This window comes from Canis lupus, chromosome 5 (assembly GCF_011100685.1).
Source record: "Canis lupus familiaris isolate Mischka breed German Shepherd chromosome 5, alternate assembly UU_Cfam_GSD_1.0, whole genome shotgun sequence".
Taxonomy (NCBI): Eukaryota; Metazoa; Chordata; class Mammalia; order Carnivora; family Canidae; genus Canis; species Canis lupus.
Genome location: NC_049226.1, coordinates 27,443,709 through 27,468,001, shown reverse-complemented (window position 1 = coordinate 27,468,001; position 24,293 = coordinate 27,443,709). Strand labels below are relative to the sequence as shown.

At 36.8% G+C, this 24,293-nt stretch overlaps 1 protein-coding gene across 2 annotated transcripts in view; it reads left to right on the top strand.

Moving 5' to 3' along the window:
• Positions 1-24,293, top strand: part of LOC119871826 — a 247,631-nt gene that overhangs the window by 146,416 nt on the left and 76,922 nt on the right. The window lies entirely within an intron of this gene.

Genomic DNA, 24,293 nt, shown 5'->3' with positions numbered 1-24,293 from the left:
TCTTGATGGTATTCTTTGAAGTGCAAAAGCTTTTAATTTGAATGAAGTCCAATTTATATATATTTAGTTGTTGTTCTTGTGTATTTGGTGGCACATCTAAAAAGATTTGACCAACCCAAGGTAACAAAGATTTATTCTAATATTTTATTCTGAGAGTTTATAATTTTGACTCTTATAATCAGGTCTGTGATCCATTTTTTTTAAAGATTTTATTTTATTTATTCATGAGAGACACAGAGAGAAAGAGAGAGAGGCAGAGACACAGGCAGAGGGAGAAGCAGGCTCCACACAGGGAGCCCGATGTGGGACTCGATCCCGGGACTCCAGGATCACGCCCTGAGCCGAAGGCAAGCGCCAGACCGCTAAGCCACCCAGGGATCTCCTCTGTGATCCATTTTAAGTGAACTTTTATGTGGTGTAAAGAAGGGGAACTGCTGCATACTGTGCATGTGGATATCCAGTTGCTCTACCACTATTGGTTGGAAGTGCCGTTCTTCCTCCACTAGATTGTTCTGTCATTTTTGTAAAAAAAAAAATGATCATAAATACAAGGATTTGTTTTCAGAAACACAATTCTAGATATGTCTAACCTATGTCAGTATCACATCATATTGATTATTGTAGTTTTGTAGTAGGTTTTGAAATTGAAAATTATGAGACAACCAACTTTGTTCTTTTTAATATTTTTAATATCCAGATTTTGGATATTCTGGATCTCTTACATTTTCATATGAATTTTAGGAATACATTGTCTATTTCTGCAATAATGCCATTGAGATGTTGAAAGAGATTGGGAAGAATCTGTAGATAATTTTGGGAATATTGCCATTTTAATGGTGTTAATTCCTCTCATTTATGAGTACAGGTTGTTTTTCCATTTATTGGTCTTCTATAACTTTTTTCCAAAATAGCTTATAAGTTTCACACCACCTTTATATAAAACTTAACACTAGGCATATTAACTTTTTAAAGATTTATTTATTCATGAGAGGCAGAGACATAGGCAGAGGGAGAAGCAGGCTTCTTACTGGGAGCTCAATATAGGACTGGATCCCAGATCCTGGGATCATGCCCTGAGCAGATGCTCAACCGCTGAGCCACTCAGGCATCCCAAGCACTAAGCATATTAATTTTGATGCCATTGTAAATGGAATTGTTATGCTTTGAGTGAGATTATAAAGGATTCGTATTTTTTCCTATATTGCTTGGTAGAATGTACCAGTTAAGTCAGCTGAGCCTGGGCTTTTCTTAGTGGGAAGTTGTGAAATTATAAAGTCCATCTCTTTAGTTTTTGTAGCTCTATTAGGCTTTTCTTTTTATATTGAATCAGTTTCAGTAGTTTGTATCTTTGCCAAAGCCTGTCCATTTCACCTAAATAATCTTTTGTTGGCATATGGTTACTCAGTGTTTCCTTATCATCCTTCTTAATTTTGTAAGGTCTATAATGTTCCTTTATTCAGTCATGATTTTAGTAATTTGAATCTCCTCTTTGTCAACCTAGCTAGGAGAATGTCAGTTTTGTTGATCTTTTCAAAGAACCAATTTTTTACTTCTTGACTTTATCTATTGTTTTCCTTTTGTCTATTTCATTAATTTTGACTCTCATATATTTCTTTGCTTCTGGTCACTTTGGATTCTGTTTGCTCATTTTTACAATACCTTAATATGGAAGGTAGGTTTTTTATTTGATATCTTTTTTTAAAAATTCCTTGAACCCTAGAAGCTTTGATATATTGTAGCTTGCATTTTCATCCACCTCAAAATATTTTCTAATTTCCCTTGTGATTTCTTCTGTAATCAATTGATTATTTAAGAGTATGTTTTTAATTTCCAAATATTTGTGAAATTTCTTTTTGCTCTTGATTTTCAATTTCATTCTACTGTGATCAGAGAAAATATTTTGTTTGATGTCAGTCTTTTTAAAGTTATGGAGATTTGTCTTATGGTGTGACTTCTATTCATTTGTTTCATGTGCTCTTGAGAAAAATTATATTCTGCTGTTGTTGGGTGAAGTGTTTTATAGATATCTATTGGGTCTGGTTGACTTACAAGGTCATTCAAGTGTTCTGTTTCTTTGCTAACTTTCTCTTTAGTTTTATCCATTCCTGAAATTACCATTGAAGTCTCCAACTATTATTGTTAAATTGAGTGTCTTTTTTCAAAATCTGTCGGATTTTGCTTCTTTTATTTAGGGCTCTGTTGTTAAGGGCATATATGTTTAATTGTCATGTATTTTTGATGGACTGATCATTTTATCATCAGAAAACATCCCTTTTGTCTATAGTAAACTTTTTGTCTTAAAGTCTATCTTGTCTAATGTTAGCAAGATAGCAATGTTAGACACCCCATCTTTCTTATGCTTGTTGGCATAGCATGTCCTTTTCTCTCCTTTTAGTTTCAAAATATTTATATGTTTGAATTTAAAGTATATCCTTCACAGACATCATATATTTGGATCTTGTTTTTTTTTTTTTATCCAGTCTGACAATCTCTGCCTTTTGAATGGATTATTTAATCCATTGATATTTGACATTATTATCGATATATGTGAGTTTATGTATGCCATTTTGCCTTTTGTTTTCTATATGTTTCTACTTTAAAATACATAGAATTCTCTTTATTCATTTTTTACTTTCTTTTATTAAATGAATAGTTTCTAGTTTTAATTTCTGTAATGATTTTTCACACTTTTAGTTATTTTCTTAATGGTGGCCCTATGGCTTACCTTATATACCTTAACTTATCAGAATCTTCATTAGATTTATACTCAACTCCAGTTAGATAGAAATATGAATTCTGTAGAGCTCTATTTACTCTTCCCCCTTTTGTGCCATTATTGTTATACATTTTATATTTCTATTGTTATAATTCCAATAGTATGATTACAAACACATTGTGATTTATAGTTGCTTTATAACACGGTTAATAGAAGAAAGAAGGTGTATATTTTAAAATCTTCTTTTATAATGAAATAATTACCTTTATCAAATCTCTTTTCCTGTGGGTTTAAAACAATTTCTGGTGTTTCTTGTTTTTAGTGTGAAAGAATGCTTTGTTTTTCTCATAAAGTGACTGCTACTAACAAATTTGCCTACCTATTGTTCATGGTTCATTTGTTTTTATCAGTTTTATTAATTGTGTTTGTTTCATGAGACAGGATACACAGAGCTCCTTACACCACCATTCCCCAATGGTGCATTTTTAGCATCTATATTTATTTATATTTTCCTGAATGCAAATATGAGATGTCCGAGTCAAAGGATATTATTATTACTCACACTAATAACCATGTAATTTCTGCACATCTCACTTCTGTACACCTCAGGGAAATGCAATGAGAGCCAAATGGTCAGGCCTGCACATATAGGGATTGTTCTACTGGAGAAGACCACCACAATTATGATTTTGTGAATTTATGTAAGATGGCTTGCGTGGTAGTCCTCCTTTCCTGAGAGAATAGAAAACTAGTCTTCCTAAAGAAAAACGTCTCCATAGAAAGTAAACAGTAAAGTCCCTTGGTTCTGGCCCTTTGGAATGAAAATAAATCTCTTTATTAGGGTTGATTAGACACCTCTCTGGTTTACAACTTTTGAAATGTTCCTACTGTCCTGGGTGTCATCCCCTTTTGAAATGTAAGTGAACATTTCACAGGTAGATTTCTCTGGAGTTCTCTCTCTCTCTCTCTCTCTCTGTCTCTCTCTATTCAGTCATCTTTTAATATTTGATGCTTGTCTTTCAAGGCAAGTTTCAGCTTTCATTTCTCAAAAATCATCACCATGTGGAAATCTGAAGGTTTCTAATAGCCAGTAATGATGGGAGAACAGGGGACTAACTGAGGACAAAGCACATTGACAAGTCCTTGAAACAGGGAGTGTGAAATTCCTCTACAGACTCAACTGCCTCGATGTTCATACTTTGCTAAGGGCAGAAGGTAATCTTAGCCTGACCCCAGGATCCTATAAGTATACTTTAACATATAAAAATTCCTTTAGAAATTTCCTTTATCTCTATCCCCCAAGATACATGTTGGAAATCATCCTCCAAGCACATAGCCCACAGATGTATAGATATCGTATAGAAGGGTCTCATGACTCAAATTTTATTAGACAGTAATAAATGATCTTTTCCCCAACAATAACTAGCACACTCAAGGTCCTGGGAACTGGCTTCCAAAATTCCTTAGAGAGTAAGTACAGTATCCTCAAACCCCTCCCAACTCCCAGATATATAATCAGCCACCCCTCACAGGCCCAGGGCAGCAGCTCTTCCTGCCCATGGGTCTTGTCCCTGTGCTTTAATAAAACCACCATTTTGCACCAAAGACATCTCAAGAATTATTTCTTGGTTGTCGGGTCCAGACCTCACCCACCAAAACTCACCTATATTCCAAAACTTCATCAGTAACATGTTAATTTACTGGTTGTTGATGTTCCTTGTGGCCAGAAATACACTAGGACAAGATCAGGACACATTTGTCTTTAAAAAAAATTTTTTTGGTTGTATTTTCTGGTTCTTGGCTGCTAGGAACTGTAACTCAGGATAGCGTTACCATTGCCACTTCACACTCTATAACAAACATTGTCTTGGGAAATTCACAACCTCTCTGGAGCTCAGTGTCTTGCCTTGGGATTAGATGGCTGTCTGGATGATCAAGATCCCCTCTAGCTAAAATTCTCAGAATTATTAAATATAAGAGCAGGCTCATTTAAAACAAAATAAAACAAAACAAAAAGCTTATCTGCCACTGCTAGTATCACTGTGCAGAACAAAAATACACTTTAAGTTTCAAGTATGCTCATTTCAATCTTTTGTAACACATTTCACAGTTTATTTATAGTATCTCATTTAATAATTGAGCTATATGACATGATAATGTGAATAAAAATAAAATCTCTGGACGATTTTAGAATATCTTCTTTTTTTTTTTAAGACTTATTTATTTATTTATTTATTCTTGAGAGAGAGAGACAGAGAGAGAGAGGCAGAGACACAGGCAGAGGGAGAGAAGCAGGCTCCATGCAGGGTGCCTGACGCGGGACTCGATCCCAGGACTCCAGGATGGCACCCTGGGCCAAAGGCAGGCGCTAAACTGCTGAGCCACCCAGGGATCCCCTAGAATATCTTCTGTCTCAAGATTTGTTAAGCAAATGATGTCATAAAAATTTGGAGAGGGATTGATACACAATATTCAGCCTCTTCAGCTTGCCTATTCTGAGGCTGATGGACAGCTATCTTTCTAATGTGCTAGTGAAGAAGAGGAAACTCCTTAAAATAATTAGAAACAAATAAAGAGCATAAGGAACAGATTTACAGAAGGAAGAGAAAAGAGATCATTTAGCTCTGGGAGATGAGAATAGTAGCTCTCCTGGTTTCTCAATTTTTTTTAGAATCCAATTAGAATTCCTCAGGAGTCCTGATTATACTTCATGTTTGGGATATATGAAAAGCTGATATAGTTTTTGGAATGTAGGTGAGGTTTGATGGGGTGAGGTTCAAGAACTGATGATCAAGAAAGAATTCTTGAGACATCTTTGGTGCCAAATGGTGATTTTATTAAAGCCTGGGGACAGGACCCCTGGGCAGAAAGAGCAGCTTTCTCATGTGGGGCGTGAGAAAGGTTGTGAGGAGTGGCTGTTTCTATACTTGGGAGTTGGGGGAGGTAAAGAAAAGAGGTTTTCAAAAGAACTTTCATATGTTAAAGAAGAGCTACAAGGATGCTGAAGGCCTTGCCATTGTCAAATTAAGGTTGTTTTTCCCTAGAGCAAGGCATTAACATGAAGACAGTTGGGAACTTTCTGGAGGAATGTCACAGATATCCCCCTCAGGAGTGTGCATGTTGAGGATGAGTTTGCAGGGTATCAGCTCCTGCTTTGACCTCAGCTAGCCTTCTTCTCCCTCATCAGAACCACTTAATTGATTTCTTTCTTTTATAATCTCACTTCGATGGCTTTCTGTTACAGCAATTTTTGTTGTCATGCAACAAATCCATTCCTAAAAATCATGGCACTATGTACAATCATGCCGTAAAAAACAGATGATGTGATAAACGTGAAGTTAGGAACAAAACATTCAAAAACTTCATTAATGACCCATATTTAAAAAAAGATAGGAAGCTAAAACTGGTATCCTAGTTGTGTGCATATGTCAGGGAGGAAAATCTTCTGGCCTATGATCCTTCTAGCTGGACTCAGAGACAGATTAACAGAAGAAAATTTTACTTAACTAGACATCCCTATGGGGAATCCACACAGACATGAAATTCCAAAGACAGTGAGGAAACATGAAGCTATCTGAGCTCAGGGCAGGGGTAGAATCTGAGGACTAAAGGGAGGGCAGTCATTGGCAGGAAGGTGAAAGGAGATATTTTGAAAAACAAAGGTGGCCTTATTGTGTAGATGAGTTCATAAGGAAAAAAAATTTTAAGGAAAAAATCTCTATTAATAGCTCTCTTTCTGGTACAGACCATCCTTTCCAAGATAAATTTACACAGTTGTCAGGTGGCAGAGATCTCTTTCTGCATGCACTGGGTTTTATTTTATTATTTCTAAAAGATTTTGTTTATTTATTCATGAGAGGACACACAGAGAGAGAGAGGCAGAGACATTGGCAGAGGGAGACGCAGGCTCCATGCTGGGAGCCTAAAAGGGACTTGATTCAAGGACTCCAGGATCATGCCCCTGGCTGAAAGCAGGTGCTAAACCACTGAGCCACCCAGTGATCCCATCATGCACTTTTAATTACTTTTAACTTGAAATAATCTCTGTGCCATAGTGTCACATTTTGCATTGCCTCATCCTGACCCCTCCACATAAATGGTTAAGAAAAGCATGAATACTATAATAAATATTGAATTTTTCTTGGGGAAAAAGCTGACCTTTGTGTAAATGGACGTGAGATGAAGTCTCTGAGTTATTTTGGAAGGCAGAAGAAACATGACACAGTTTGTAATCTTCTGCAACGTAAAACTGGAGAAATGCTTTTTCTTTGCCTGTGAGATGTAGGTCCTGCAAGGCATATGTTTATGATAGATACCTGTTTCATGAAAATGTAAATTTAGTATGATGTATGACCACCTACAGTTAATGTCTGTATCACTTCTGGAACTTGCTTTGCTTTTTTTAATCTTAACTTGGGGCTTTGCTCCACAGTTGAACACTTTGGAAATTTTATTGATTTTGAAATCACCATTTCTAGTACTAATAGCAGCTGCTTCTGCAGGATTTGACAATTTCTGCTTAAAAATCCTAGTGTATTAAAAAAATTTTCCTAGTTTATGGATAGAGCTTTATGTCTGATTGTGAAAAAAGGATGTTCCTGACTTTTTAAATGCTTGGTCTTCAATACATTCCTTCCATGATTTATATTTCTTTAGTCCTTGTTCTTATTGACTTTACAGTGCTTTCACATTGTTCCAACCATAGATATTTCTTTGCTTTCAGGGCATTGTCTATGATGGTCTCCAATGTGGATTCCTTTACGCTTGTTTCTTGAGAATTGGCATTAAAACATATTATCGTTTCAAGTTTCTGCTCAAATACTTAAAGCTTTCTTTCTTCATGTTCTGCTTCGTTTTCCGTCCAGAACACTTGGCTATGTTTTGGATGTTGAATGAGTATACATGGATGCAAAATAATAGCAAAACACAATCTTTTAGGATACCAGGTACAATAAACAGTAAACTGATAGAAGAAATATTTGAGGTATGTGCATATGTATATATTTTGTGTATGCTTGTGTGGCTCAGTTCAGTTTTCTGTATTCACCTAGTATTTCTTACAGATGAAACCACATGTGAGCAAACAAAATAATCATTGTTTCCAATTGTTTTCTAGTAAATGAATTGCATTGGAACAATCTTGTATTTTCAAAAGAAGTGTGATAGCAGAACTGACTATTTGTAACCCAAAGTACTTTCATTAAGATACCTACATCAGTCGATTTTTATGGGCAAAATATATCATATGGCTTTAAAATTTTGATTATATTTATAAAAGTTAGGGGATCCCTGGGTGACTCAGCAGTTTAGCACCTGTCTTCAGCTTGGGGCGTGATCCTGGAGCCCCGGGATCGAGTCCCATGTCGGGCTCCCTGTGTGGAGACTGCTTCTCCCTCTGCCTGTGTCTCTGCCTCTCTCTCTCTCTCTCTCTCTCTCTGTGTATGTGTCTCCCATGAATAAATAAATAAATAAAATCTTTAAAAATAAAAGTTAAATAGACAACTGTAAGAATACAAATTGTCTGAATTTTGTTTTGAGGATTTTAGAATATACAGTGTTAAAATAGGTAATTATCCTATAGACAGAAACATGTTTGGTTTTGAGGATAAGAGTCCAGACTCTAGAGATAGCCTTCTGTAGTTGTATTGGCATATTAACATGTAACCTTAGGTGAGTTACAATAAATGATTGCTGTTACTATCTTTAGAGTAATCACTAACTCTTTCAACTAACTTAATGGATAAAATCAGTGTCTAGAAGTATTCATTTTCTTTTAAGTAATTGAAAATTGATCAGGAGAGATCATCTTTACAAAACAAAATATAATACACAATAAATGCAACATGAATGCAAAGAAAATCTTGCTTACTTTTAAGTTTACCCCTGCTTTGTTTTGTCTCCTCCCAAGTTCATCATGTTGAAATACACCAGGAAAAGAAAGTAGAAGAAAACTGATGATAAATACCAAGACTAAATCCAATGAAAAGGAAGTCTTTTGGTATTGGAACAGACGTGGGCTTGGCAAACTTTCCCCTTAATGGGACAGATATCAAATATTTAAGACTTTGCCGGCCAGGGAGTGTCTCTCTTGTTAATACTTAACTCTGCTCTTGTAGCTGAAAAGCAGCATAGGCACTACAGATACAAATGGCCATGGCTATGAATTTGTCACTCCAAAATTTGCTTTGGCAGAAGGATTATTTTAGGCTGTTGGTTTTTTAAAGAACAATAGACATGAGAGAAGCTCTGAAGAGAGAGTAGAATTTAGTCTTTTGTAAGAGACATTGCCTTTATAAGGAAAATCTCCATTTTTTGGGGTGTCTTAAGAGTGGGTGACTCTAAATATGTAAAACTTAAATCTGGATAACAATCTTACCCTTGTTTACCATGCTTTTTTCTGGCCATATCCCATAACTGACTTCTTGCCCTCAGCATCTTTCATCTTTAGCTGAAGATGATATTGCAGGTAATGACTTCAGTCTTTTTGGGAAGTAATTCAGTATTCCTGGGCCTTTCCCATGTATACAAGAGTGATTCATGTTATTAAACTTTTAAAATTTTTCCTCTTTTAATCTGTCTCATATCAGTTTGATTCTTAGACCACCCAGAGGAACCTGAATGAGTGAATAAAAATGTTTCCCCCAAAGGGAAAACTCTTTTTTTCCCCAAAAAACAGCTGTATTCCAATAAAATTCTGTTTTAAAAAAAAAGATAGGGATCCAGATTTAGCCCCATGGTCATAGTGTGATTCCCTTGGAATAAATCACTTAAATTTAAAAATTGATTTTTAGAATACCTATACTTCTATTATGAAGCTAATCTGTATCGAGTATAGTGTATCTCTGTACCAGAGATGAAAAAAATAGCTATATCTTAACAGTCCAGTATCCATAATTAGCAAATTACCTAGATCAATTCAATACATCCAGCAGAAATTCTGCTCTTGTGGCACTCAGAATCACTGAATTTGATTGTTTCAGCCAAACCAGATTGGAGCCTTATCTCCACAGTAGCTAATTTAATTGGTTTGAGGATGCAGTTCAAGTATATATATTTTTTTTCCCTAAGGTTTTATTTATTTATTCATGAGAGACATGCAGAGAGAGAGGCAGAGACATCAGAAGAGGGTGAAGCAAGCTTCCTGTGGGGAGCCCCATATGGGACTCGATTCCAGGACCCAAGATCATGCCCTGAGCCGAAGGCAGACGCTCAAACACTGAGCCACCCAGATGTCCCCAATTATCTATATTAAAAAAAAAAATGTGGGGTGCTTGGGTGGCTCAGTTGGTTAAGTATCTACTTTTGGCTCAGAGCATGATCCTAGGGTCCTGGGATCCCGCTCCCTGCTATGTGAGGAGATTGCTTCTTCCTCTCTCTTTTCTGCTTCCTGCCACTACCCCTGCTTGCTCTCTCTGTCTTTGTGTCAAATAAAGAAATAAAAACTTAAAAATAAATCTACTGGTAACTCAAGTATGCACATAGCAATCGAACCTTGACTATAATTATGTAGTCAGCTTTTGTTGTAGAATCATTTGTAGGTGTTTTAAACTGTATTCGTTAACATACTCTATCACTTATTTTTTAATTTTGAGCACATTACTTAAGATGTCTGTGAGACAAAAACTGGTAAGCAAAAAAAAAAAAAAAAAAAAAAAAAACCAAAATACTGGTAAGCAGTTTTCAAAATATAGATGTAATTTGGCTTCTGCACAGATGCATCTATAATGATCATTCCATTTAATGCTTGTTTCCGGTTAACTAAATCAGGTGAGTGATTAGATATATTATCTAATCTTAAGCCTATTTTACCTAAAGAGCAGCCCAGACTGTTATAGATTTAGCAATAACTTATCTAGCTAATCTTAATATTTACTAATATTTACCAGAGTTTCTTAAACTTAGTAGTATTGCTATGTTGAACTGGGAAATTCTTTATGGTCAGAAAATTATTGCATTGTTCTTGCACAATGTTGGGTGTAAGGCAGCATTCCAGGCTTATACCAATTAGATGCAAATATGATTCCTCCCCTGCAGTTATAATAATCAAAAATGGGTCCAGATACTGCCTGATATCTGAACCAAAACATTACTTGGGAACCACTGCTGTATATTAAAATAATATATATGGTATTTTGTGATGTTGTTATATAGGTAGGCAGCTTCTAAATGGCCACCAATGATTTTCACGTTCTTGTCTTCATGCTCTTGTGTAATGTCCCTGTGAGTGTCAGACAAACGAACATAATGATTTGTTTTTAACCAATTGTCTATGGCAAAAGTGATGGAATATACTTCTGAGATAAAGTTACAAAAACATTCTGTCTTCCATCTTGCTTGCCATCTCTTGCTTTTTCAATTGCTCTCTGTGGTCATGGGCAGCTGCCGTCTTCTCAGCTGCCTAATAGAGACCCAGGTGAAAAGGAACGGAGGAAGGCTTCCAACCAACAAACACCCAACTGAGCTTGGCAGTGGATCCTCCCTCACTGGTACCTTGAAGTGACTGTAGTGACACCTTGTTTATGCCTTGTGAGGAACCCCGGGTGAGGGGGCCCAGCTGCACTCACCTGTTTGTGCTTTAAGGGGCTAACTCTTGAGATAGTCTACTATGCAGCTATAGTAACTAATAAAGCAATATTTTATTTATTTAAATGAATTTATTAAGAAATTTTAGACTTCCTTTTTAAAATCACTTTTTCAGGTAATTTCCAGGGATGTAAGTCATCCAGCATTAGGCTATCATGATTTTATCTATTTGTTTGGTTTTGGTGGAGTGTTATCAGTGGTGGGAAGGCCTTGATATCCTTTTCATAATTTATCTTCATTCTCGGGGATCCCTGGGTGGCGCAGTGGTTTGGCACCTGCCTTTGGCCCAGGGCGCGATCCTGGAGACCCGGGATCAAATCCCACGTCGGGCTTCCGGTGCATGGAGCCTGCTTCTCCCTCTGCCTGTGTCTCAGCTTCTCTCTCTCTCTGTGTGTGACTATCATAAAAAAAAAAAAAAATTAAAAAAAATAAAAAATAAAATAAAAAAAATTTATCTTCATTCTCAAATTTATCCTTACAAGACACGTGACCACTAACAGAGGCAGAGAATATACAGGAAAAAAGAAAGTATTGCACAAAACAGTAAAAAGAGTGATATGCATTATAGCGAATGTCAAGAGACAGTTTTAGTACATAGTGAATATGTTGTTTCAATATGACAGCAAAATCTGAATTTTAAATGAAAAGGAACTCTTCGATATATTTCAAAAAGGAATAGTGCAAATGTAAAGAATCAGGGAGAGAAAATGCACAACTGCCAGTTTTGCTTCCATATTATTGAAAAAGGGAATGACTTTCAGGTTGTTGAAAGGTGGAGAAATATATGACTAAGTCAAATTAAAGACCTAGAAATAACTGGGCAGGAAAAGTTCAACTCAGCAGGCAAGTCAAGGTTTGTCTGTAGGACTGGCCTTTCACTGTCTCCTGGGAGATAACCTCTGCTCTCTTGGACTAGTCTGCCTGATAAGAATGTTTCTTTATGCCTGAGGCTTTGGGCCATGCTGTACCAGGTTGACCAAGCAAGTCTATCCCAACAATGAGATTTATGACAAATACCTGCTAAATGCCAAGTGACAGCCAACAAAAACTCTAGACTCCACGGCTCAGGTGAGCTTCCTTGTTGGCAGTACTTTTCATGTGTTACCACACGTCATTGCTGAAAGAAATAGGTGTGTTTCTGCATGGTTGCACTGGGCAGGGACTCCTAGAAGCTTATGACTGCTTTCTCGTGGGTTTCATCTCATGTGCCTTTTCTCTTTTCTGATTTTAATCTGTGTCCTTTGACTAATAAACTGTAAATGTGAGTATAATGAAATTTCTGAATCCCATGAGCCCTTTTAGCAAATCTTCAAGTTTAAGGGTGGTTTTAGGGAGCCCTGATACAAAGAAGATTTTAAGAATCATAATAAATGCACTTAGGGCTTTAGTTTCAGATGAACTACATGCCAAGGTGCTAAAGTAACTAGTAATTATATCATCAATATCACAAAATACTTTTTGAGGAGTCATAGAAAATAAGCACCAGAATACATGTTATCATCAAATGTGATCCCAATTTTCTAAAGAATGAGTTTCAGAAACTATAGATACATGAGCTTGATATCAGATTCTGGAAATACTTTATAACAAATTATGGAGCAGACAATGAGTACTGTGAGAGCAGGAGTTAATCTAACATAGCACATGACATACACACAGCAGGTGCTCAGTAATTACAAAACTGAATGAGTTCCAGGAACCTAAAAAGGGAAGGGATCATACTAGGAATCAACATAGATATGGAATCAGTATGGAAACATATCCCATTAACTTTTAAGATAAGATGGTATCTAATAAGAGTGGAGAAGCAGAGGAAGGTCACAAGATTATCTAGATTTCAGAAAAAAAGTGTTAAAAATCTTTCATGATTTATTTACCACTCAGAAAAATGTAGATTAGATGAGAAAAAAATCAAGTTTTGTCAGAGCTGGGCAGCCCCAGTGGTGCAGCAGTTTAGCGCTGCCTGCCGCCCAGGGCTTGATCCTGGAGAACCTGGATCGAGTCCCACGGCAGGCTCTCTGCATGGAGCCTGCTTCTCCCTCTGCCTGTGTCTCAACCTCTCTCTCTCTGTGTCTTTATGAATAAATAAATAAAAATCTTTAAAAAAAAAATTTTGTCAGAGCTGGATGATAGTACATCCAGATGATTGAACAGTGGCTCTCCAAGAGTGATCACATAGGACTCTGTCCTAAGCCTTGTCCCATCTAACATTTTCATCAGTGACTTAGATTAAAAAAAAAAAAAAAAAAGTGTATTTATAAAATTTTCAGAAGACAAAAATCTGAGAGAAATAGCTAATGTGCTGCATAACAATCAATATTTGAAAAGTTCTTGACAGCAATTTGTGTGAAAAAAACTTCAGAATTTAGTTGACTGAATTCAAAATTTGTTGGCTGACAAAATAAATCAGCCGTGGCTGCCAAGAAAGTTAAATAAATGTGGGTTGTATGTAAATGTAGTATCGTGTGTGTGTGTGTGTGTGTGTGTGTGTGTGTGTGTGTTTCACTTGTGGTTATTAGAAATTACCTCTTACAAAAATCAGTGCAGCTGATAGAATCCATCCACAGAGGTTGTCCTAACCCAAGATTCTTGGGTTTTGCCTTGCATGTCAGCTATTACATTTATGATCAACCACGCAGTATATAATCATAATCTTTAGGATTCAGTAATTTCTAAAGAGTCCTAGTGTGCCTAAGAAAGCTGTTGTCCTAAATGAGTTTATTAATTCAGGAAAGTGAATTCTCAAAGGTATTACGGCTCACTTCAATTAATGTACATTATATTATTTTAAGTGACCCTTTTTAACAAGAATTGTATGTTAGGGGTTGCTTTAAGATCAGAGGGCTGGAGGGATGAATGACCTGCCATAGGATCACCTGCCATAGGATCACCTGCCAAAGGAGGTTAGAAGGTAGGAGGATCATCTACAATGTCTGAGAAAAAAAGCCTGTGTCAGAGGGGGAAGGGAACAGCCCACCCATCACTTTAAAGGACAAGAACTAATAAACAAATAGGTTTGAGGGGAATTGGATCAACAGAGGAAATTCTAGTGTGTGGAACGTCTCTCTGTGACGCCCATCACCCTCTGGGAGGATCTCCAAGATCCTCAGGCAGTGGTGGGTCCTTCTTCTGCCACCTCCTTCTCTGCTGAAGCTGTGCCGCATGCCCTTCATTGAATCAAGGAGCTAACATGCCCGCCCCATAGCTGGACTCCGGCTGGAAAGGAACCTGCAGGGCAAGCCTGGAAGAATATAGGGACCATTGCTGCTAAGAGCCTGCGAAGAAGATGGCAAGTGAGTAAAGCCTCTGAAGAGGCTGAGAGCAGCACAGACTAAATACTCCTACAAATGTCAAGGATGAGTACTTCTTACTTAGCTAAGTGTTAGCAGACTGTTTCCTGTGACTGTGCTTGTCTTAAAGGAAATAAACATGTAAGGAAAATTAGCATGCAGTGATGAGAGGCAAGATCATGAGAAAGGATAACAAACATCTTTGACCTGGAGTCATCAAGTGTCAGTGACTGTCCTGGAATGTGACAGCCAAATCGGCCCCCAAATTCTGCTTGGAAGGTTGAGTCAGATTCATATTCCCTTTAAAATAATAATAATAATAATAATAATAATAATATTCTATAAATTACATAATATTTATAAATTGTTGCATAGATATAATAAATTATAAGTAAAATATAATTATCAGAAGTATAGGAAGGCTACACTTGCTATTTCCAGCTGCCTGAAGGTTAAAAGTTTTAAATCATTCATTCATGTATACCAAATTGTTTGAATGTCTCATATGTACTTGAGACAAGGATATTATATGGGTTAATTAATCTCTTATACTTAAGAGTCTAATGAAAGGAGAGAAGAATATCCTCAAATAAGAGAGATCCATTGCCAGTAAATTGTAACTAATAACATCCCTGTTTTCCTAAGGTGACCTGGCTCATGAAAGGAAAGAAAAAAATGTGTATGTGTCACAGAGAGAAAGGGAGATGAGAGAGAGAGAGAGAGATTGGCTTGATAATTTATTTTAAAAATTGAATTAGTCTGTAATAGCATCAAATCACCACTAAATAAGGTAACTCCCATAGACAGAATTCTTCATTCTTCCTTGTAGATGATATTCCCTTCAGAAGGTAGAAGGAATGGATTTGGAAAAGAAAGGCAATTGTATGAATAGCTTAGATTAAAAAAAAAAATACTGGTGAGGTTTTATAGACTTAAGTGTAGGCTGCAAGGATGCACTTCAGCCTTGTCCTAGTCTGATTCCCTGGAGACAGACCCTGAGCGGGCAGCTTGCAGGCAGGAGGTTGGTTAGTGAGCACACTCAGGCTTGGTGCTTGAAGGATGTGACCTGCAGCTCAGTTATCCTAGAACCCTGTAGAGCTGTACCACATTGAAGAAAAGGCACCTAAGCTTTGCCCCTGCCCTGTCAGCTGTTGGGGATGGGCTGCTCCTGGCAGGATGGTGTAACTTTGGTTGGGGTGCTTCTGTCAACTGGAAGCAGTTTCAGAGGAGGTGCTCTCCTGTGAGGAGTGGTCAGTAAGCAGCTGGGGACAGCACAGAGTGGGTGGGGAGGATAAGTAGCAGGGAAGGGAGTGAGAAGGCGGCATCCGATAAACACCTCTACCTAGATACCATTCACTAGGTTATCATTCAGCTCCCCAAAATTTGCCTGGTTAGACAGAGTCCTTATCACCTTTGAAGAGATGTATCCCATCAACTCAGCCTCTCAAAATTCAGCAGGGAACGCAAGTAGAGAGTTGGTAATCAAAAAGCATTTGAAGGTAGTTTACAAGATGGATTGCGAGGAAAAAAATGATAGAGATTCTGAAAAGAATATTGGGCACATTAAACAGAATAGTGGAGCCAACATCTGTAAAGTTAGTGTGCCACCGGGAGAAACCTGCTTGCATTTTTTCTTCTTTTCCTAGAGTAACTTCGAGAGGTGCAGCAGACACATTACAGAAGATAGAATTAAAATTGATTCTGCCCATGGGGTCTGCCTCCATTCCACCTAAAAAATACTGAAGGGCCAGGAGCAGGCATAATGAGAATTCATAATTTCACAGCTTAAATGAAAACTACGGAAGTCATCAGAATGATAAACCTACCAGAAGAGAGAAGAAAAATGTGTCTGTATTTTTTTTAAAAACTCTTTGGTGCACTCCCCCACCCCCACCCCCAAAAAAAGAAAAATTTCTTAGAGACCAAGGAATTACAAGAACAAAAAGGCTGTGGGGAAGATAGATTTTCCTAGAAAAAGAGCAGATACTTCTCAACAACCAGATACTGCCTAAAATATTTCATAGGAAAAGATTTAGCTCATGCAACCCTAATCAAAGGCTGCAGATCTAGATAAGAAATGGATATTTTTAATTTGTAAATGCATATGAAGGATGGTGAAATATATTTATTAGGCTGTGTTTCAATTGTGGAATGGTTGCAGACCGCTCTGTGTTTTAAGGTTGCATAATTAGGCACATCCAAACTTAAACAGCCCCAGAATTTAAGTCTTCTTGCAAATGTTGTATGGAGGTAAATACATCTTATAGGAGCAGAGAAAGTTCTAGTGGATGCTTGGTGAAGGGAAAAATGTAGTGTGGATTCCATATGGTAAAGTGTTTAGTTTTATTGGGTCTAGAATCTGAATCCCTGAGCTCAAATCCCAGTCTACCACTTACTAGATGAGTTCAAACAAGTTACTTGAACTCTGGACTCTGTTTCCAAATCTGAAAAATGGGGATATTCTTTGTAATTACCTCACAGGACTGATAGGAAGGTTTAACACCCTGATGAATGCTTGAGCTTGTTAGAGTGTCAAGCACATTATAATAAATGACAATGATTATTTTTATTACTATTAATTTTTGTGGGAAAAGAAATAATAACAAACTTCTTTAGAAATGTCTTAGAACCATAATGTGGATATGGTGAGGTCTGTGAGAGTTTAGTGAGTAGGATCAATGAGATTTAGTAAACAGTTACCTCAAGCATGAAAAAGTTAGAAACTTGGCACATTTCTTCCTAAGAAAATAGTTTCTTAATAAAAAAAGTTCCTTTCATTATTTTGAGAAAACCCATTAGTATATAAACACATTTTCAGTATTCGGTGGGGTAATGGTTTGGTGGTTCTAATGGTTCTTCACTTTTGGCTATAATAATAGTAAACATTTATTAATTGCCCACTGTGCTCCTGGTTCTAAGCAGTTTGCACATATGGACACAACTAACCTTCCTCTAATCTGTTAAAGTGAGGTACATAATAATCCCATTTTAAGTGAAGAAAATATAAGAGAGTTTCTAGTAACTTACATAATATTAAATTGTGAAGTCAAGGTATAGAACCTGTGGCCCCCAGAACCTGTGACCTTTAACAGAATATTGAACAATAGTGTGTCTGCTTGTATGTGTGTGCTAGACTCAGGAGAAAATATTGATGAGTAAGCCTTTGATTCATTATGTAAATTCAAGAGAATATGATTTTCTGATTTTGGAAGTTCCCCACTATGATTTTAGCTCATCAATGTTCATACTGTTTATACTCTTGGGCTATTTATAGCTCCTCCTCTTGGTAAAGCTCGTGAACTGTGACCATGAAGGAAGGTTTTGTACTTTCCACACTCATTGCAAGCCCTCAATGGCTCACCTGGCCCCCAGGAAGTATGGCAGCCCCACAGGACTCCAGGCACAGTGGCCCTGAGTAGTTGAAGGCTCACTACATGAGTGTTGGAATCCATCATGACAAGTGAGGGTGCCCTAAGCAAAGCAGCCTAATGGACCTGCCATTAAAACCTTAAATTGGGTTACCCAGATGGGTAACAGTCGAATCCAATCAGAAGGATTGACTTGATTCTTCCCTTGTATTATAGTCACATATGTTTGAGGTCATTGAAATCTAATTTTTAGATACACGTTGATTTTTTTCCCCTCTAACATGAAAAAACAATTGTTTTCCTAACATCATGTCTTAGTTAGCAAGGGCTGCAATACTAAAATGCCACTAATGGGAGTGCTTTAAAGATAGAAATGTATTGTCTCATTATTCTGGAGGCTACAAGTCTGACATCAAGGCATTGGCAGGGTTGGAAATGTTTTCTTCTCCCTGTATCTTCATATGATCTTCTTTCTGGGCATGTGTGTGTCCATATTTCTTTCTCTTGTGAGGGCACCAGTCATAATTGGCATAGAGCCCACCCTAATAGCTTCACGTTAAGTAAATTACCACTTTAAAGACCCTATCTCCAAACGGAGTCACATTTTGAGATACTGGAGGTTAGAACTTCAACAAACAGATTTTAGGGAGAACACAAGTCGGCTCATAACACATTAGTAGTGAATAAAAATATACTCTGCCACCCAAGAGCAATTACTTTCTACTGTCACCCAAACCCACGTATTAATGTAGTTCAGCAGAAGGTTCAGATTAAAAGAGGTAATTTTAAACTTTGCTCAACATTGTCTGCTAATGAGCCAGCTGCACCAAATTGAGGTGGATTTTCTTCCTCGTGAAGCATTTTGTTCCTTTGAAGGGGAATGGCAAAGAGGAAAGCTTCACAAAGTCAGATTTCGTTCTGTATACCTATTGGAATCAAAGAAGAATGTTCCCAGTGTACACAAATGAATAGGATGTCTGACCTGGCTGTCATCTTTATTAGAATGTACGGAGGCTTTTGTTTTTCATCTAGCAGTAGCTATGGTTACATTTCTCCTGTTTTCTGGAAGGCATTTGTCAGAGCAGTTATGTGTTCAAATAGTCTCAATCTTACTGATCTGGAATACAAATGACTAGATACTAAAATTTTAATGCATCGGGGTCTTCAAAATATTACAAAACAATTGGAATTAAAGATTATACCCAAAGCAAAGGTAAAAGTTGATGACAAGAAACTCAAAATGTAGTTTCATTTAGCGGTTTTTGTTAAACTATATAATAATGGAAGAAACATGGTTCTCCATGTACTGAAATGTTGATCTTCATTATTTTAGTCCTGTATTTCTTTATTTCTGCCCTTAAGTATTACTGTGAAGGAAAGAACAAATGAAATCATTTCCATATTCTTCCTCATGACGGTGATGAGAATATTATTATTTAGATAAAGATACAAGGAATAAGCCTGAGCCTAAGTCAGAATTCCAATGAATATGATGGGAAACCTTGATAGACTTAAGACTTCTAATATCTCAGGTTTCAAGAAAAACTTTCACAAAAGTAGAAAGGACAGTATAATAACCACCCCTTCCCCCAGAACCCATCATAGCCTCAGTACTCATTCCATCTTGACAATTTCTGTTTCAGCAACCCCACTCATACCCCTTTTCCTCTGCTTCTTTAGAAGTGAGTCCCAGGCATTAAATATTTTAAAACTAAATGCTTGAATGTGTATCTTTAAAATGGAATGGCTCTTAATAGCATAACCACAATAGTATTAACATGCTCCCATAAATTAAAAATAATTTATTTTTCTATAGACTTTATTTCTCAACTTTTGAGTTGAGAACAACATATGGAGCTATCTCATGCACCCCCTTTGGTCACTCAGGCACAACTTCCTCCATTTGCAGCATCCCCCAGAGGAGTGGTGCATTTGGTTGCAACTGGTGGACCTACACTCATGCATGGTTATCACTCAAATACCATAGTTTATATGAGGATTCACTCTTGGTGTTGTACATTCAGTGGGTGTGGACAGTTGTGTAATGACACACATGCACCATCACAGCATCACACAGAATACGTTTGCTTCTTAAACACGCCTTGTGCGCCACCTCCAAATGTCTCCCTCCTGAATGTAGCCTTTTTGGGTTGACTTCTTTGACTTAATAATATGCATTTAAGGTTCCTCTGTACTTGCTCATGGCTTGACAGTTCATTGTCTTTAATGCTGAAAAATAGTAATTTATTAATATTGATAATTCTACTCATTTTTATTATGTATAATCATTTCTTTAAAAATTTGCATTATCCAAATTATATATGTAATATTTAAAAATTCAAAGGAAACTCATATATTGCAGTTGGTTGAAATACTGCTTGAATCTTTTTTTTTTTTTAATTTCTAGTTACATTTCTTTCTTGATTTTTTTTCTTTTTTGTTGTAGTTGAAGAGACTAAATTGTTGTAAAAATTCTCATACAGACTGTCAGGAAAACATCTGCCTAGGTTTCCTGTCCCCATGAGTGTCTTTCCCAGAATGATAACAGCAGAAAGAGGACTGTGGAGCAGGTGAAGTGTTGTGGAGAACACTGAAGCCAAGAGCTGATCCCTGAGGCCAGTACCTGCATCTCAGAAACAGGGATTAGAATTTTCACTCAGTGTCCTTGACCTTGGACGGCTTTCTGGATGTTTGTGACTCTCAATTTCCAAATATTTAAGACCATACATAAACACATCATAGTTAAATGACTCAAAGCAGAAGGCTGTCCTTACACCCTTCCTCTCTCTCCCTTCTCCGCAATCCTCCTCTCTCCCTCACCTTCTATCCCTCCTCTCCCTCCTCCTTTCTAGATGTAACACAGCCAGAGAAAAAATACAGTTCCTGGAGGGTGGTAACAAGAAAAATGATACCTGATATCACAACACATCCATAAAATAACTGATCTTCAAAGAAGAATGCAGAGAAAATGTTTGGTGATATTAATGATAGATCATTACAAGGCACCGCCTATGAATGAAAAATAAACAGCAATTTAGATTAGAGCTTTGGTTTGGGCTGGCAAACCCAAGGTCAAACCTCATCTTTGCCATATTCTTTCTACATAGCTTTTGGAAGTTATACTGACCGATCTTTAATTTCCCTCATCTTTCGAATGAATATAGTAACGGCTTCCTCATAGAGATGCAGTCAAGATTAAAAGAGACAAATCAGTAAGCAATGTCCTTAGTAAATATCATATCCATCAACACTTGTCAGGTGCAGCTAAGGGAAGAGGCTCTGCTAAAGCAACATAAATAAGTCTTCATGTATTTATCTCCGTGCTCCTTCATGTCTGCCCATGTATGCATGTGCCTGGCTACAGGGACGATAGCTGCAGAGGACCTGTTATTTCAAATAATTCATTTGAATGATCCCTGTTATATTTTCTTCACAAATATTTCATAGCTATAAAGAGTTATACATTTGTTTTTAATGAAGAATAAGAAAGACAAAGTCAGAAAGAAATATACATGGGCTTGCCCTTTGTTGGCTATGGCTTATTCACTTGGCTGGGAGGATCCATGTATCCCTCCTGTCTGTTCCTGTGTCTATAATCTTTCATAATCATTTTTAAAATTATAATTCAGTTATAATTAGCTAGCATTCAGAAATGACAAGTCTTTAACTGAATTATGGGATAATTTAGTTTCAAGTTTCAGTTAATGATGTTTGGGGGTGTGCAGAATGTGTTAATGATAAATGATATTATGGTTATTGATTACAAACATCTTCACTTCCTGTTTCCCTGCTCTGTGTTTTTAATATCCTCTCTTTCTCCTACATCTGAGAACTTCTCTTCCTTTGAGGATATTAAATCTCCTTTTGTCTTATTCATGTTACATTGACTGAAATAATTTAAGGAGTAAGGTTGATAACATATTGACTAGGTCCTATGGCTCCTGTACTATAGTAATATTTGTCTGGTGTTAGCTAGGGAGGATTTCTTGGATCATTGGAAGCTGAGACTTTTTCTTCACTGAATTCCAAATATATTCTCCTTAGTCAAACCTGTACTGAAAATAAAAATTGCACACAGTATTGATTAATAGTTTTGTAGTGTCCAACATATTATTTCAATATATATAATATAATAATAATATATAATATAATAATAATAACAGATTTAAAAAATATATGCTTATCTTACCTCACTTAACTTTTTTGTAATTACGAAGACAAACTCTGGTATGAATTACTGAAGGTATATTGATTTCAGTAGATAGAAGTGCTCTGAGATTTTCACTAATCTTTATAATCATTATTTTTTAGGGATCATACTTAGGCTTATTCAACTGTCCTTCCATCTAGATATGTGTTTATTCATTTGGAGAAACCGTTCTATTGAATTAATATTTAGAGATAATTTTTTATGAGAAAAATAAAATTTACATGAGTTAAGATAATTTGGCATTTTCTGAGGATATTTATTCATTTATTTTCACCAGTTAGAATACATCCAGGTTCTTCTGGTAATAGAACTTCTTTTTTGCTTTGGGTCTCAATTGTTCAGCCCATGTGATAAATGATGGCAAATTTAAGTAATTCCTAGAGGTAGATATAAACTGAGGACCAAGCCAACCATCGATCCCTTTCATATGACCACAGTGATTGGTTCAAAGATTGGTAGATGACTTGGTCAAGCCAACCGAAACCAGAAAGCTGCATGCGGAGTTCTGGATCAGCAGCAGTCCTTATGTGTCAAATAGAAGAGAATCTCTGATAATAAAATGAAAATTAGAAAAAAGATGGTAGGAGACAGAGAGAAAAACTGAATTTTTTTGACATTGTTTGAGTCAGTGATCCAACTAAGTCTGAAACTAGCATAATTCCTTTTGTCCTGCAATCAGTTTTGGCTTGAATTTTCTGGATTCACCAGTAAATGAATTTTAATTAACACAGTTGCACTGGTAGTGTTTAAACTGAAAGTGTTGTTAGGAAGAATTAACCAAAATATTTAAAACTCGGGATCCCTGGGTGGCGCAGCGGTTTGGCGCCTGCCTTTGGCCCAGGGCACGATCCTGGAGACCCAGGATCGAATCCCATGTCGGGCTCCCGGTGCATGGAGCCTGCTTCTCCCTCTGCCTGTGTCTCTGCCTCTCTCTCTCTGTGTGACTATCATAAATAAATAAAAATTTAAAAAAAAAAAAAATTTAAAACTTGAGGAAATATTTGTTTTTCTGCCTGTGTGAAGCCTGCCTTTGGAAACCATGTATCTTTTAAACTCAGCTTTTTAGTTTTTAACTGATGTTTGGTGTAGCCCCCAAACCAGTTTCTACATTCTTGTCACATATTTGCAAGCACACAGAAAAACTTTTAAGAATTTATCTGTTAATCCTTTACTAGCTACCCTGTTTGAGCCACTTCATTTCTCACCCAATAAAAATATTTAATCTTATAGATTACTAATTTGTACAGCTAATTAGATATTCCAATAATCTACTTAACATTTTGTGAGTCACCACGTTTTAGAAATGCTGTAGTCTAAGTTTTAGGCATATTCTAAAGAGTCTCTCATCTTATACACAGTTTCCTTCTCCATCTACCAGGGCATCAGGGTCAGAATCAACAACACTCTTTTCTCAGGTTGTTGGCAGAAGAACTAATTCCGTGACAACACTGCTCTCTGTGTCTCTGACCTCTAAAACTGTGCATTTCTGATGAATGGCATCCTAGGAAATAAGGCTTGACATGTTTGCTTGTTTGTCTGAAATCAGTTGAGAAGAAAAAGTAAAAGGCACTTTAGGGATGCAGGTGGTTTTCACTTTGATTTAGTTGTTAAGAAATAAGAAAAGAAAAAAAGAAAGAAGGAGAGAAAGGAAGGAAGGAAGGAAGGAAGGAAGGAAGGAAGGAAGGAAGGAAGGAAGGAAGGAAGGAAGAGATAATAGGCCCAACCTTGAGTCATTTGTGCTGATCCTGGGGTCAGCAAACCAGGACTTAATCCTTAACCTAATTTTACTTTCAACTTCTCCCCAGAGCGGAATTTTAAACCAATCAGAATGGAATTTCCTGATCAACACTAGTGAAGTCATCTGCATGATAGGCCTCTTCCCTTCAACCAAAGGAAGGTGACCTTGCCTGAAATAATTACTTCCTTTACTTATGACTTCCTCATCCCTGCCCCCTTGTGCCTATGAAAGCCTTTTATTTGTATAGCTCCTGGGAGTTCCTCTCTACTTGTTCAAGGGAATGCTGCCCAATTCATGAATTGTTGAAAAAAGGCAATTAGATCCTCAAATACACTCAGTTGAATTTTGTTTTTTAACATACTGCAGAAAAATATATTTGTTTTCTAGT